We start from the raw sequence: 15,937 nt of genomic DNA on the forward strand, positions 1-15,937 counted from the left end.
CCATTTTTCTCTGCTGACATTTTGATGTGATTAAATTCATGGTGCTGCAGAGAAATATTGCCCAGCCCAGGAAAGAGTGGGAAGTTCTCCCAAAGCCAGCGAGTGCCTCACAGCTCCACTTCAGCAGAATTAGTGAAACACCTTTCCCTCTCACCTGGAAATTGATTTTTCATCTGCATGGGGCGCTTCTGTTAAATGTTGAATATCTTCTTTTTATTATTTGGCACAGCAATAAGCAAAAATATCAACCCTGGCACGTAGGACAGACCTGGAAGTTGGATGCAGGTGTGTCACAAGCTTAGAAACAGTAATTTGATTTCTGTAGCCAATTGTTTCTGGGCTATTGATGATAATTCAGGAGGCTAATTTGATATTTATAGTGATAATCATGATATTGATAATATTAGTGATATTTAATGTGATATTCAGGAGGCTGATGTGATATTTATAGTGATAATCATGATATTGATAATAATAGTGATATTTAATGTGATATTTATAGTGATAATAATGATATTGATAATATTAGTGATATTTAATGATATTCAGGAGGCTTATGTGATAGTTATAGTGATAATCATGATATTGATAATAATAGTGATATTTAATGATATTCAGGAGGCTTATGTGATATTTATAGTGATAATCATGATATTGATAATAATAGTGATATTTAATGTGACATTCAGGAGGCTTATGTGATATTTATAGTGATAATCATGATATTGATAATAATAGTGATATTTCATGTGATATTCAGGAGGCTAATGTGATCTTTATAGCGATTTTTGGTTTTTTTAAGGAAAAATGTTGTGGTAGCCTGTGTCCTTTTGCATGTCTCAGTTTCCCTAGGAAGTGTGACTTCTGGCATTTGAGCAGGCACTAAACCATTTTCTTCTCAATTCTGTCAGTGTGGAAAAACACCTCAGTGAAAAACCAGTGCTGAGAACTGGCCTGAGAACACGGGCAATGCCATGGCTGAAGCCTCTGGCTTTATTTTTTTCTGAAGTATTTTTAAATTTTTCTGACATTCAGGATCACCAGAGGGAAGTTGTGATCTGAGGGGCAAAGAGCTGACTCACTCATTTTGTACTTGAGTCCATCTCAAGAAGAAAACCACCCTGCAGCTGACCTCAGTGATTAATCTTGGGCTGCCTGGTGATCTGGTTCTGCTCCGTTGTTCTCCCTTTTTTTTTCCTTTCTTTGGAGGTGATGGGAATGATTCTGTGCTGGCACAGCTGTGGGTGGCCCCAGAGCTGCAAGGTTTGGTTTTCACAGCATTCTTTATTTCCCAGAAATATTTAAAATAGTAGCTAGGACTGGTTAGGGGATCTTGGAGTGGTGTGGGTTGGAAGGAACCTTAAACCCATCTCGTTCCAACCCCCTGCCATGGGCAGGGACACCTTCCACCAGCCCAGGATATTATTTGTTATTGTATTAAAAGTCATTTTCAGGGTCACAAAGTGAGAAAATGAGCTGGAAACAAGATCCAAGAGGCTTTGTGCTCGTAAACACCCTGCCCTCCATGGTCACCTTGTGAAAATTTAGTGGAGACGCACAGGGAGGTTCAGCAGGACTCGTGAAGGGCAGGAACAAAACAATTTCTGTGTGTTGAGCTGGTCACTCTGAGGAACTCCACATTCCCCTGAGCCTGTCCTGGGCAGAAATCTCCTGTCCCTTCACCTCTGCTCCTGGACAGCTTGAGGGAGGGTGTGTGGCCCAGGAGGGGTGAGATGCTCCGTGTTCCGAGCCCTCTCCTTTGGTGACATTGGCAGAAGTCACTAAGCCACTTAGTTTTTCAGTGCATCCCATAAAATGCAAAGTGTGTTTGATGAGAAACCACTCACCCCATTCTTTACAGCGTGCAGACAGAGTTATGAGCTTGGCCAGCAGCTTCCTTGATGAAAGAATAAAGTAGATTTTTTTTTTTCCTCCCTCCTTCCACGCTCCAAAATGGGCAGAATAAAAATTTTAATTACTTGTTTGTCTATAAATAATTCAGAGGAGCTATAGGTCGTGCTCGTACACGTGCACACATGAGAGAGATGCAGATCTTGTGCCAGAAAATGCCTTCAGCCTCTCACAGGTAGTAAATTCTGCATGGATTTATGGCCAGGAGCAGCAGTGCCCAGGCACAGAGAAATTGTGTGTCAAGGTGATCAGCAAAGGGCAGCAAGAAGAGGCTTTTCCCTCCTGGGAAGGCACCTCTCTCTCTCTCTCTCTCTCTCTCTCTCTCTGAGGAGTTTTTCCTACAAAGAGTAAAAACTTTTGCGGGTGAAATCAGCTGATTACTGAATGCACAAATATTAACAGTTGTTAGGAAAATTAATTCACAAACCCCAGCGGTTTATGTCCGAAAAGGAGACAGAGGAGTCCTTTTTGGTTTATTGGAATAAAGGGAGAGGCCATGGGGCATCCCCTGGGGTCTCTCAGAGTTTTGGAGGATGCAGCCTCCCTTTTTATCCCAATTTCCAGCCACATTTTCCTTCTCTCTTTCCCCATTTCTGAGGTACTTGAGAGGTTCAGACTCCCCAGAGCACCTGATCCCAAAGATTCCCCTCTAATGTATAACCCTCCCTTTTCATTTTTAATTCTTACTGAATTTAGGGGTTTTTGCCCCTTGGCTGAGGTACCTGAGAGGTTTAGACTTCCCAATGCGCCTGATCTGGAAGGTTTCCCTCTAATGTAAACCCCTCCCTTTTAATTTCTAATTCTTATGGAATGTAGGGGTTTTTCCCCATTTCTGAGGTACTTGAGAGGTTCAGACTTCCCAGAACACCTGATCCCAAGATTTCCCTCTAATGTATAACCCTCCCTTTTAATTTCTAATTCTTACAGAATTCAGGGGTTTTTCTTCCCCATTGTTTCTTTCATCTTTCAATGTCTAATTTCGCCTATCAGCAACCCTAAAGTTTATTTGTAAAAGCAAATCTCTTTTTCCATTCACCAGTCAGCGGAATCCTTCCCATTGTGATGGGATATTTGAAGGAGGAGGAATGGCAATGAGGACAGATGATTGGCCCTAGAAACCTACAAAGTGCATCCTCTGAAAATGTAAATACACCTGAAGTCGGATCCAGAAAAGAAAGGGGGCTCTGGGGTGTGGAAGACCCCATTTATGTCGGATTAAATGTTCAGGTAAAGTCACTTAATGCTGTAAAATATCTCAATTTCCACTGCAGCTCTGCCTTTGGAGCTCCTGCCCCAGCAAGGACTGACATCTGCCTGAGGGGCAGAGCCAGAGATGGGAGAGAGCTCAGAATGGATCATTACTGCCTAAGTAAGCATAAAATACCCATGCATTTTCCCACAGCTCTGCTTTGGGAAAATAAAACCTGCCTGTTTCCCCCTATTTACTGCCACGGGCTCGCGGTAATCACCGATTGCAAAGTCACTCATAAGAAAGTTAAAGCCTGAGCGGTGCCGTGGGATTCGAGCACATATGGAAATTATTCTACAAGGGACCATTTCTGCAGCCCTGGGACAGGTTTGCATCCCTTGACTGACCAAACATCGCTGCTTTATTGCCCACCAAGATGGGAAATTGAAGATTTTTCCTTTCCAAAAAGCAGCTTTGGTGGGGTGATAGCAAACAGCGGGGTGGGTGAGGGATGGACCTTCCCAGGGGCCTTTCCTGAGGGATGGAGGTGCTGCTCTTTCCATCCCAGGCCAAGAACAAGTTTCATTTTTTGAGTTTTTCCAACAGAAAGAGGGAGCTGGGTGTTGTGTTTATGGGGTGCCCCAATGAAGGAAGGAATGATGAATCTGACTTCATGTTTTCAGAAGGTTAATATATTATTTTATGATACTATATTATATTAAAGAATATTAAACTATACTAAAGAATTATTATATTAAAGAATACTAATTATTGCATATGATTAGATTAGATTATTATTTTAATTATATATATCTTATATAAAGAATTTTTATATATCTTATATAAAGAATACTAATTAATACATATTATTAGATTAGATTATTTTAATTATATATATATCTTATATAAAAGGCAAATGTAAACAGGAGGAGGAGCCAGTCCAGCTTCCTACAAGGCTCCACACTTTGCCAAAAGCTGCCGTTCCTCCTGTGCCATGGTGGCTGCACCTGGGGGTGCTTCTGCTCCTGGGGGGACCCCTCTGGAATTGCAGCCTTCCAACACAAACACGGGCCAGGGACACCTTCCTGCAGGGTCTGAACCAGGTGAGGCTCCTCAAGCACGGGGATGGACGGGCAGAGGTGCTGAACCTCAGTGGGGGAAAAATAAATGGCTGAGAAAAGTGGGAAAAGGAGCATCCTGGCAGCTTTCAATGTTGTCTGCAGATGAATGGATGTGATCATTTCACAGGTTCAGAATATGCTGAGTTAGGAGGGACCCATCAGGATCAAATCCCTCACAGGACACCCCCACAACCCCACCCTGTGCCTGAGACCACCACCCTGGTTTGTGGTTGGCAGCAGATTTTCAGTTTTAACAAAAAATCATTCCAAAATTCCTTGGCTCGCCATCATTTTAGAGAGGATTCTTGTTCTGAGATGTGCTGGGAGTCGTGACATTCCTCCAAAAGGGCTCACGTGTGGAGGAGTGTCAGGAATGCCAAGATTCAGATCCTGGCAGTGCTGCCAAGACACAGCAGAAGGACAAGGTCGATTTTCAGCGTGGTTCCAAGAGAAGGAGGGAAAACAATATGGGAAGGGCATGTCTGAGACACAAAACCTGGGCAGAGAGGAGAAAAATCTGTGTTTGGTTTCTGCTGGCAGCAGGAGCTGCCTTGGATTGGAGTTTTGGGAGTCAATTCCTGCTGTGTCCTAAGGCAAGGAAAACAGGCAGTGATCGGGAGAGTGGGCCCCAAATTCCTCCTCTGTGCTGTAGGAATCCTAAAAAATGCTGAGAACAGCCCAGGAGGGCCATGGTTGGAGTGCTAAACCACTTAAATCCCTCCAGCAGACGTGGATTCCTGGGAAAATGGGAGCATGGACAGTGGGACTGGTGTGGCCACGGCTGATATGAATAAAAACTGTTCAACTCACCTTGTGAAAAATTTACTCCCATTGAGCAGAAATTGACTCCCTACAACACATTTCAACCCATGGAATGGCCCCACTGACGTTTCCTATAAACCCTAATGAAATTTGGGATGAACCACCAAGATTTTTTTCAGCATTTTTATGGCAGAAATCCTTCCCAGCGACTTTTATTTTTTTTTTTTCGGGATCCCTGAGAGTTGGAAATTAATATTATTAGAGTTCTTGAAGAGAACAAGTGTGGGACAGCTACAGCTTCTGCTGCTGCTCAGCTTTGATTAAAACCTCTTCATGTTTATTTTGGAGAGAATCATGAGGCGTTTGGGTGTTGCTAAATATAAGTGGGATGACTCAAAGGGAACGCTGAGGTCCAGATTTGGAGCAATGAATCAGGGAGATGTTTTGAGCACTATCAAACCCCACTTCAGATTCTCCAGATTGCCAGCAAATGGAAACAACAAAGCCGAAGAAATTGTTTTGTTTGGGGCTGCATTTTTAGGTGAATGAGTCTTGGAGAGAACCTTGCAGGTATGGGAGGGTTTTAATGCTGCACTCCTTAATAATTCCTATATATGTGACATTTTTTCCCCCCAAAATTTGGGCATTTGCCTGGCTTCTAATGGAGAGGGACTGATATTGAGGTGTTGAACTGAACATTGACCTTTTCCTCTGTCCCTCCTCAACTCTGAGCCTTTTTAAGGTATTTAAGCATCTAAAGAAACACATGGGACATAAGTTTATAAAATCACTTATTTAGAAATAAGTATATACAATTTATTTCTAAAAATAAGGACGGTTTCTGTCGGAAGGACCTGGAATCTCCTCCCCATGGGCAGGGACGCCTTCCCCTAGACCAGGTGGCTCCAAGCCCCATCCAGCCTGGCCTAAAGTTGTCCAGTTTTGGTGGGGTTTTTTTTTGTGTTGAAGGTAGTTGCACTCATTGGTATAATCTGAGTGGTTTGGGAAATCCTGAAGAACGTTAATTCCCACATTTAGGCAGGTGGGCACCTCCAGAAAACTCATCCACGGAGAATCTACTACTTTGTGCAGCAGGAAGAAAGGTTTGAAACCCCAAACCAATCCCATATCTGTTTCATTTGTGGTGTGATGTGTGTGATAATCACACAGATAATTTCCAAGAGTGTTTATTCTAAATCTGAATTTTAAGCCACGTTTTTCCCCACAGATTCCATTCTTTTTGGCTAAAGCTACAATGTGATGGTGTTTGCAGGGGTCTGAGGAGGAGGGAAGAGACGAGGATCTGACTCCATGTTCCAGAAGGCTTGATTGATTATTTTATTATAAATATTATATTAAAACTATACTAAAAGAATAGAAGAAAGGATTTCATTTCACAGGCCAGGTCTGTTCCAAGCCCAGATGAGATGAAGGAGCAGTGCAGGCATTGAGCCCCACTACAAATCTCCCTCTCCTTTGGACCTGGCAAAGAGCTGCTTGACTGAGCCTGAAATGCACCTTCTCAAGCTTTAAAATGTTATCATTTTTTTTGTCTGGCATTTTGTGGGCACGGAAATATTGATGCAGTTGACCACAAGTGCTAAAGAGAGAAAAAAATCCATTTTGTAGTCAGAGCTGAGTGGGTGAATTCACAAGCTGAAGATGCCTCACTGGGGTGGATCCTTTTAAAAAGGAACAGATTTGTAAATGTTAATGTACGAATAACTTCGAAGGAGAGAAATTACATGTTGGTTTTGTTAAAAGTCTTTTTATTCATGGTGCTGCTTAATTAAGGTGAATTTTTTCATTACAAGGAAAAAAAAATCCCTTTACAAAGGGGCTGTAGAATATTAGATGAAGTGCATCCTGTACAGAGGGAAGGACTTAGGATATTGAAAGAAGAAGAATCGCTGAATTTCCCATTTCCTGCCTCTGTCCACAGTGGCATTCTCATTTTCCTGTAGCCCTGACAGGCAGGAGGTGCCTTTCTGCTTAAAATACATTTCTTTAATTTCTCAAAAAAGGATTCCTTTAATTTTTGAAGTGCTGTGTTTCTGCTTTTCCTAATGCTGGGCCTAAGACAATTCCTGTCAAATTTCCAAAGGGAACAGAGTGAATCCAAGCGCTTTCCATCACATATGAAACCTGTATTGACTCTGAAGCTGGAAATCCTAATCAAGTAGAGTGCATTATCAAGTCTGATAAATCTTAACAGACCTTCTAATCAATAAAGCCTGCAGTGTGTGCCAGAGCACACAGCCAGGTCAGGAAATACGATTTTCGGGAAAGGCAGAGAATTCCTGCACGTTTATTTAGGATGAACATCTGAGCCACGGCATTACTGCTTTATGGAAGGGGTTTAAGGTGACTCTGAGCTGAACTTAGTGAGGTTTTAATCTCAATTCAGGGGGATTTTCATGATTTTTTTTTAAATCTCACCTGAGTGAAGTTTTAATCCCAATTCAGGGTTTTTTTTCCAGCTGTCATAGACCAGGGATCCCACACAAGAGAGAAGCAGCTCTTTGGAGGGGCTGTGCTGCTTGGATCAGATGTGTGTGCAGAGAGGGGATATCCTTGTGCCCCATTCCTCACTTTTCCATGTATTTATCCCTTTGCCAAAATCCCAGAAGGAGCTGAACCTCAGAGACTCAAGGGCTGAGAAGCCACTGGTGTCACTTTGCAGCTCAGGGAGCTTTGGGCTAAGCTGAGCAGAGTTTTCCATGTTCTCAGCCCTGATTTTTTTTTTTTGGCAATCCCTTTATTCCTACTGCTGCTTACACCTCCCAACAGATTGGCCACCAACCTCCAAGGAGCCTTGGAACTCCTGGAACTCCTTGGCTCTGGTTTTGGGACTTGGGGATGGGGATGAGCTCCTGCTTTGGGGGCCAACAGCCTTCCCATGGAATGCTGATAATTCCAAAGTTGGGAATTTGATCCCCAGCCGGGCCATTTATTTCAGAGCTGATCCTGGTGAGTCCCTCCCAGCTCAGAATATTCCATGGAATTTGTGTTTGGGCTGCTTTGGGCACACACAGCCCCTGTTCCAAGGGGCTGTAGATGGTGTTTTTTGTCCTTGGTGGCTCCATGTGGAAATATTCCCGAGGAGGGAAAGGTTCCTGAGGGTGCAGTGGGTGCTCTGCAGCCTTTGCTGGGTTCTGGGTGCAGCTCTCACCCCACATCCCCGGGGCAGCTGCAGGGAGAGTTATTCCCTGAACTCAGGATGCAGCAGGACAAGCTATTGTTACTTCTCTCAACTGCACATTTATTACATTTCCAACCTGAAAAGCTGTCCCCCTGCCAGGATTTCTCTACAAAAGAAGGATAACCTTGGCAGGCTGCTGAAATCCTGCTTCCCTTGGCAGGGGGAGGCCAAGTGCTGCCTGTGCCCTGAAGGCAGACGCTGCAAATCCTCTTCCTGGGGCTGCTGCTTTATTCCCACAAGGGCTCAGGACTGAGCAGACACTGCAGACAAAGATATTTCAAGCCCCTCTTCTCCCTTCACTCGGGGAAATTACATTTTGCTGTGCAGTGTTTAATCTGTCGGTTGGGCCTGTGCAAAATGACAAGTGAGCGTGATTTAATTTTATGATAGTGCTGCATTAGATGACCACTTTATGTTGCTGTAAAAGAGGAATTTGGAGTGGTGGCATGCTCTGCTTCTCCACATTTGATATCCTTGGTTCCTGGAGTCTGAGAATAAATTCTTAGGGATGTTAAGAGTGGCATTGCTGTTGAGGCCTGGTCGCCTGTGTGGATGTATTTGGGAAATTGGGTGTCACAGGAAGGTCTGAGGCTTTGGCATAATTTTATTGGGATTTGACAAAATATTCTTCTCTCCTGGAGCCTGGGATTTGACAAAATATTCTTCTCTCCTGGCTGGTTGCCCATGTTGGTGTAATTGGGAAATTGGGTGTCACTGGAAGCACTGAGGCTTTGGGATTTGGGATTTTATTGGGATTTAACAAAATGTTCTTCTCTCCTGGAGTCTGACAATAAAATCTTAGGGATGTTGAGAGTGGGATTTGACAAGATCTTCTTCTCTCCTGGAATCTGACTATAAAATCTTAGTGATGTTGAGAGTGGCATTGCTGTTGAGGCCTGGTTGCCCATGAGGGTGTATTTGGGAAATTGGGTGTCACTGGAAGCACTGAGGCTTTGGGATTTGGGATTTTATTGGGATTTGACAAAACGTTCTTCTCTCCTGGAGTCTGACAATAAATTCTTAGGGATGTTAAGAGTGGCATTGCTGCTGAGGCCTGGTTGCCTGTGTGAATGTATTTGGGAAATTGGGTGTCACTGGAAGCACTGAGGCTTTGGGATTTGGGATTTTATTGGGATTCAACAAAATGTTTTTCTCTTCTGGAATCTGAAAATAAAATCTCAGGGATGTTAAGAGTGGCATTTTATTGGGATTTGGCAAAATGTTCCTCTCTCCTGGAGTCTGACAATAAAATCTCAGGGATGTTAAGAGTGGCATTGCTGTTGAGGCCTGGTTGCCCATGAGGGTGTATTTGGGAAATTGGGTGTCACTGGAAGCAATGAGGCTTTGGGATTTGGGATTTTATTGGGATTCAACAAAATGTTTTTCTCTCTGGCGACCATGACAGGACCCAGGGAAGGGCTGGAGCTGTGTCAGGAGAAGTTTAGGTTGGCTATGAGGGGAAGGTTCTTCCCCCAGAGGGTGCTGGGCTAAATTGAGAGCCCCTCTTTCAATATCAACTCCGTGTGCTAGGGAAATCAAGACACATGATTGTCTCTTTTTTTCAGCTAAGTGAAAAAGATTTCTTTTTAATGTCTGGGTGAGTGAAAATCTCTGCTATTTGCTGTGATATTTCCTTTCAAAAGGCACTGCTTTGTTTTGGTGGATAACTATTGCTTTTCCCTTTGCTTGTCTGCCTTAAAAATTTCTGTGAGTACACACAGCTGTGATGAAGCTCCTTTCCTTCCACTGTCACTCACAGCCTTTTCAGCAAGAGCTTTGTTTAGAGCTGAAAAACCACGATGCTGAGAAGTTGCCTGAAGAAAAAAAAAATTGGAAAGTAACATGTTGTAGAGAGCAGGAGTCTTTTTTTTTTTTTTCATTTTGTTTTTATCATTATGAATTAAGTTGGCAGCAAAACAAGAGGATGAGTGAGCTGGACAAACTGAGGCTGAAGGAAAAAGAGGAGGTGGGAGGTGATATTTTCATTACACTCACCCATTTTAGTTGTCCAGTCAGTGATTGAGGGGTTCTTTAAGGCCTTTCACCAGCAGTTTTCTGTCTCTTGCTTGGCTCAAACCACAGGCAAATAAACATTGAAATTCCAACCTGAGATCAGGACAAATTTCTAAAATTCTCCATCCTCTCAGGACAATGCATGCTGAAATTGGGTATCCTGATCCAGGTGTCTTTTCCACCTGGCTGGGGGGAACACTCAGCTCTAGCAGGGTTTGCATTTTCAAATGGCATCTCCTTAAAAGCAGATTGGAGTTTTTTCCAGTGGTGTGGTGAAGCTGGTGGAGATAATTCCCTTCCTTAGGCTGCTCCATGTGTAAAATTAGATCAGGAACCTGGGGTGATTCAGTCAGACTGGAGATCTGCCTTAAGAACCTGTGTCTGCCTGAACCTTGGGGTGTTTTACAAGCTCAGGCCAAATCTCTTCTCCTTCAATATCCCAAAGAAGTCACAGAAGAATGACCTGAACAATTTGGCAAGGCTCCCCATATGCATTTCACCTGCATGAGGAAGGATATTCTAAAGGAAATTTTGAAAGGCTCTCTAATTCCCAAGCAAATCACAGAGTACAACAGAGATAAATATTTGTGTCCCTGAAATTTAAAAAATGTGCTGTAATACCTACATACCACAGGATGGAGTTACAGACTTAACTTTAGATTTGCCTGCCTTTTAGCCCAATGTTTGTTTTAATATGTTTTGGTGGTTTGTTTTTTCTTTTTATACACAGCTTACTTGCAACAGATGTGACCAAGCATATTGGAGAGGATTCTTCCACCTTACAAAGGGCAGAACAAGGTTATAGCAGGCACAAATCCTGTCTGTGGGAACAGGTTGGAAATGGAGCTTGTGCCATGGCTCTGAGTGCTTTAATCTTCTGTTATCTCCTGGGATTCAGTGCCCAACAAAGATCCCCCTCTTCCAGAAGCCACAAAATCATTCAGGTTGGAAATGACCTCTGAGATCATCCAGTCCAACTCCCAGCCAAGCCCTGGGTGCCTGTAAATCACATCCAAAGGTGCCACCTCTGCCTGGGTCCTGAACCCTACCAGGAATGGGGACTCCAAACCTCCCTGGGACTGTAACAACTCTTCCAGTGAGGAAATTCTCCCTGATATCCAACCTCAGCCTCCCCTGGCATAACCTGAGCCTTGTAGTCCTGCAAGAGGAGGGGACTGTGCTGTGCTGAGGGAAGGGTTGGACATGGAGCTTGTGCCACGGCTCTGAGGGCTTTAATCTCCTGGGATTCAGTGGCCAACAAAGATCCCCCTTTTCCAGAAGCCACAAAATCATTCAGGTTGGAAATGACCTCTGAGATGAAATGACCTCATCCAGTCCAACTCCCAGGCAAGCCCTGGGTGCCTGGAAACCACATCCAAAGGTGCCACCTCTGCCTGAGTTCTGAACCCCACCAGGAATGGGGACTCCACACTTCCCTAGGACTCTGTTCCAATGTGTAACAACTCTTCCAGTGGGGAAATATCCAATCTCAACCTCCCCTGGCATAACCTGAGCCTTGTTTCTCTGCAGTCCTGCAAGAGGGGGGGACTGTGCTGTGCTGAGGGAAGGGTTGGACATGGAGCTTGTGCCACGGCTCTGAGGGCTTTAATCTCCTGGGATTCAGTGGCCAACAAAGATCCCCCTCTTCCAGAAGCCACAAAATCATTCATGTTGGAAATGACCTCTGGGATGAAATGACCTCATCCAGTCCAACTCCCAGGCAAGCCCTGGGTGCCTGTAAATCACATCCAAAGGTGCCACCTCTGCCTGAGTTCTGAACCCCACCAGGAACGGGGACTCCACACTTCCCCAGGACTCTGTTCCAATGTGTAACAACTCTTCCAGTGGGGAAATTCTCCCTGATATCCAACTTCAACCTCCCCTGGCATAACCTGAGCCTTGTTTCTCTGCAGTCCTGCGAGAGGCTGTGCTCTAGAATGAAATATTCTCCTTCTACACTAATTCTATACTCTAGAATAAAATCTGCCCAATGCCCTGGAGCTGGGCATGCACTGGGTGCTGGCACTGCAGAACATGCAGGGATTGCAGCTGGGATGGGGAGAGGCTTCCCCAGGGATTCATTTCCAAGCTCCCCCTCAGCAGGATTTGGTATTTCTCACCTTCTCTGGCTGTGGAAAGGTGAGAGGATTTGATTACAGACTGAAAACAATTGTGAAACTGAACCTACTCATGTTTGCAAAACACTTGGAAATCTCCAGATTGTGGAATTGGCAGAATTAATAATTACCATCTCCACCAGCCTGGCACTCCCCTACCTGTCAATCCTCACACAGGAGCACTTTTTCTTGGGGAAGTTTTGGAGCAGAGCTGCTCCAGGAGAGGTGGGTGTTGGATATTTCCATCCCCAGGGAGGAGCCAATTTTCCCATGGAAAAATAGATCTGGCTCTAGTTTGGATTTTTCTAACTCCATGGAAAGAGCCTTTTGCCCTGCCTTTAGGATATCTGTGAGAAAAATCTCTTTCTTCCCCAGGTACTTTTAGATCATCATCTGCTAATAATGGGCTTTATCCCCTTGCTGTGGCAGGTGACTGTAAAGCTGTCACCAATCATTTGGCTTTACAGCCATAGCAATTATACCAGGCCTTTTTTATTATATTTGGAATGCCGTGTTAGTAGTGTAGAATAAATTAAGCTAAGCCAGAATTATGCTGGCTCTATATCCCATTAATATTTGGGATCAGGCAGCATTTACAACAGAACAGCACCTGCAGAGGTTATTGTGGACAGACAGAAGAGGTGTCTGTCCTGGCCTTGGACACTTACAGGGATGCAGCAACCACAGCTTCATGCCAGGGCCTTCATCCCCAGTAAAGAAATACTAGTTTTACACTGATTTATCTCTGTCACATGATTAAGAGGTATCTAAGGGTAATTCTTTCTATGCTGGGTTTTGGGAAATATTGACAATTTGCATTATTTCATGGTAGTTTTGGCACCTGATCTGTTGCTGTCGGTCTGAGGATAATTCCAAAAGCAAAAAAAAAAAGAGAGAAATTGCAACATTTAGTTTTGTTGATCAGTGTTAAATCAGAATCAAGATAATCAAAGGATATAATTGGGAGTAGAATGTGCTCAGGTTTAAGCAGGTTTCCAAGAAATTTCAACCCAGGCTTGCCTTGAATTTTATACTGAAATCTGTCGGTGAATGGGAAAATTCCCAGGCAGGAGCTGAAAAGCTCTTTGAAGCATGGGGAAGAAGCAGCACCAAATAAAATAAAGGAATGCAGTGATATTTCCAGGGGGTTGGACTGGGTGATCCCTTCCACCCCTTTCTGGGGTTTCTGTGAGGATCTGGTTCTCCACAGCAGCTGGGGAACCAAACCCAAACCTCTTCTCTTGTGAATTCTCTCACAACCCAGCCTGGCACTGAAAACGTGGAATGTGAATGGATGGGACCCCCAAACCAAGCTGGGGTCATTAACAAGGGGCAGTTTCTCAGTTTCGTTTCAGTGATGCTCCCCTGTAATGAGTTCAATACTCATTAATCAACTCTAAAATTCCTATAAAGCCAGATATGGGATGGCAGCAATGTGGTGATCCCATTCTGGGGTTCTGTAAGGATCTGGCTCTCCACAGCAGCTGGGGAACCAAACCCCAACCTCTCCTCCTGTGAATCTCTCTCACAATCCAGCCTGGCACTGAAAATGTGGAATAACCCCAAACCAAGCTGGGGTTATTAACAAGGGGCAGTTTCTCAGCTTCATTTCAGTGATGCTCCCCTGTAATGATCAGCATCATTTCAGTGATGCTCTCCTTCCACCCCATTCTGGGGTTCTGTAAGGATCTGGCTCTCCAGAGCAGCTGCAGAGCCAAACCCCAACCTCTCCTCTTGTGAATCCATCTCTCACAATCCAGCCTGGCACTGAAAACGTGGAATGTGAATGGATGGGACCCCCAAACCAAGCTGGGGTTATTAACAAGGGGCAGTTTCTCAGCTTCATTTCAGTGATGCTCCCCTGTAATGAGTTCAATACTTATTAATCAACTCTGTAATGCTCCTATAAAGCCAGATATGAGATGGCAGCAATATATGGTGTGATGTTACAGGCTTTTCATAACATTCCAGAGTAATTAGGACATAAAATTGAACTGAAACTTTAAAAGACCTTTCAGCTCTGTTCTCTCTCTAGATATACTGCACTTCAGCAGGCAAAGGCAGTAATTTAATATTGACTTCTGTCTGCAAGATTACCATATAATCTAAATGCTAATAACAATTAAAGCACAGCATGGTGATTAAAGTGTCTCTTGAATATTGAAAATACAGGTAATAAATGGGGCAAGGATGTGAGGCAGAGTCGGAGTTGAAGGATCTGTTCTGAGGGGCTGTGCTGCAAAAAAAAATGAGTTGGGCTGGAGAAGTTTTGTGCACAGTCTGTGCTTCTTTCACGCTCAGCCCTCAAACACAGCCTTGTTTGATATATTTTCATTCCAGGCTCTGTCATATGGAAAGCAGGCTTGTGAAGCCAACATCTGAACTCTTTTTATTTCCTTCTCCCATCTCTATAAACAATAGTTTGTCTCAGGAGAGGTTCAAGGGATGGTTTCCCTCACAAATTGAGAGGAGTATTTCCTTTTGGGAGTTAGTTCTTGTTAGCCAAGTACACACTTCAGAGTTTTCTAGGAGGCAGAAGAACCCTGAGAGGCAGCTAAAACAAGAAAGGAAGGACATGAAATGCAGAAACCCTTTAAAAAAACCTACAGTCATGTTTGAAAGAGTGTGAGATCCATTAAACTCGGGGAACACTGGGGTAAATGTGCAGCACAAAAGGTCCCTGAGCTCAGCTGTTGGTTCTTCCAAAGCTCTGTTTGTGTTTCCCTTTGCTTGTAGCCCAAAGCAGGAGCTCAAACCCTGAATTTCATGGATTTTTAATGGATTTATCCACAGTAGTTTTAATGGAGATGAAATGTAAGTGTTGGAGCAACAACGTCCCCAACTTTGTGTGAAGAGTTACAAGCCACAAGAGTTTGAATAGATTGATAGTGAATTTATCACCGGGTGAAAAAGTAGAATTTTGGGTATTTAGAATGGGGGTTCAGGAGGCAAGATGGAGGAATCTGGGTGTGTCCTGTCCTCATCCTCCTTGTCCTCCTCATCCTCCTCGTCCTCGTCCTCCTTCTTCTTCTTCATCTTCTTCTTCTTCTTTGTCTTCGTCTTCTTCTTCTTCTTCGTCTTCTTCTTCTTCTTCTTCTTCTTCTTCTTCTTCTTCTTGTCCTCCATCTTCTGCCGTGTTGGTGACACTTTTGGATTGGTTTAGAGCAGAGACAGATTGTCTAACACAGGTGATGGGTATTGGAAAATTATTGTAAATAAAGCACAGGCAGTTTTTAGTATAAAAAGCCAACACCACCCCAAGGGCAGGGACTGTGCCCCAGCCCGACCTGCTGGACAGAGCTCAGCAGGTCAGAGGAAGAATGGAATAGATGAGAGAAAATAAACAGCCTTGAGAACCAAAGCCAAAGGATCCCATCTTCTTCTTCAGTCTCGAAGCTGAGAAAAAGAGACTTTCCAACACCTCAAAGTCATCTCAACCCGAGACCTCGTCAGCACGGCAGCACCAAGAGGAGCAGCAGAAAAGCTCCTGTGCTGGCAGAGAGGAGCAGGGAGAAGCCCATGGACCATTCTGATCCCCAGCTCTGGTTGTAGCTGATGGAACAGGGACAAAGCTCCCTGTGTGGCTGAGGCTCAGCAATGAAAGGCCCCGTTGCCCTGAGTT

At 44.0% G+C, this 15,937-nt stretch overlaps 1 long non-coding RNA gene across 1 annotated transcript in view; it reads left to right on the forward strand.

The window, feature by feature from the left end:
* The first annotated feature begins 4,020 nt into the window (after positions 1 to 4,020).
* The window catches only part of LOC143696171 (uncharacterized), a 33,033-nt gene continuing 21,116 nt past the window's right edge, over positions 4,021 to 15,937 (forward strand). The window contains exon 1 of the long non-coding RNA XR_013185604.1: positions 4,021 to 4,203. This is a non-coding gene — a long non-coding RNA (uncharacterized LOC143696171). The remainder of the gene's footprint in view (positions 4,204 to 15,937) is intronic.

Source organism: Agelaius phoeniceus, chromosome 30 (genome assembly GCF_051311805.1).
Source record: "Agelaius phoeniceus isolate bAgePho1 chromosome 30, bAgePho1.hap1, whole genome shotgun sequence".
In the NCBI taxonomy this organism is placed as follows: Eukaryota; Metazoa; Chordata; class Aves; order Passeriformes; family Icteridae; genus Agelaius; species Agelaius phoeniceus.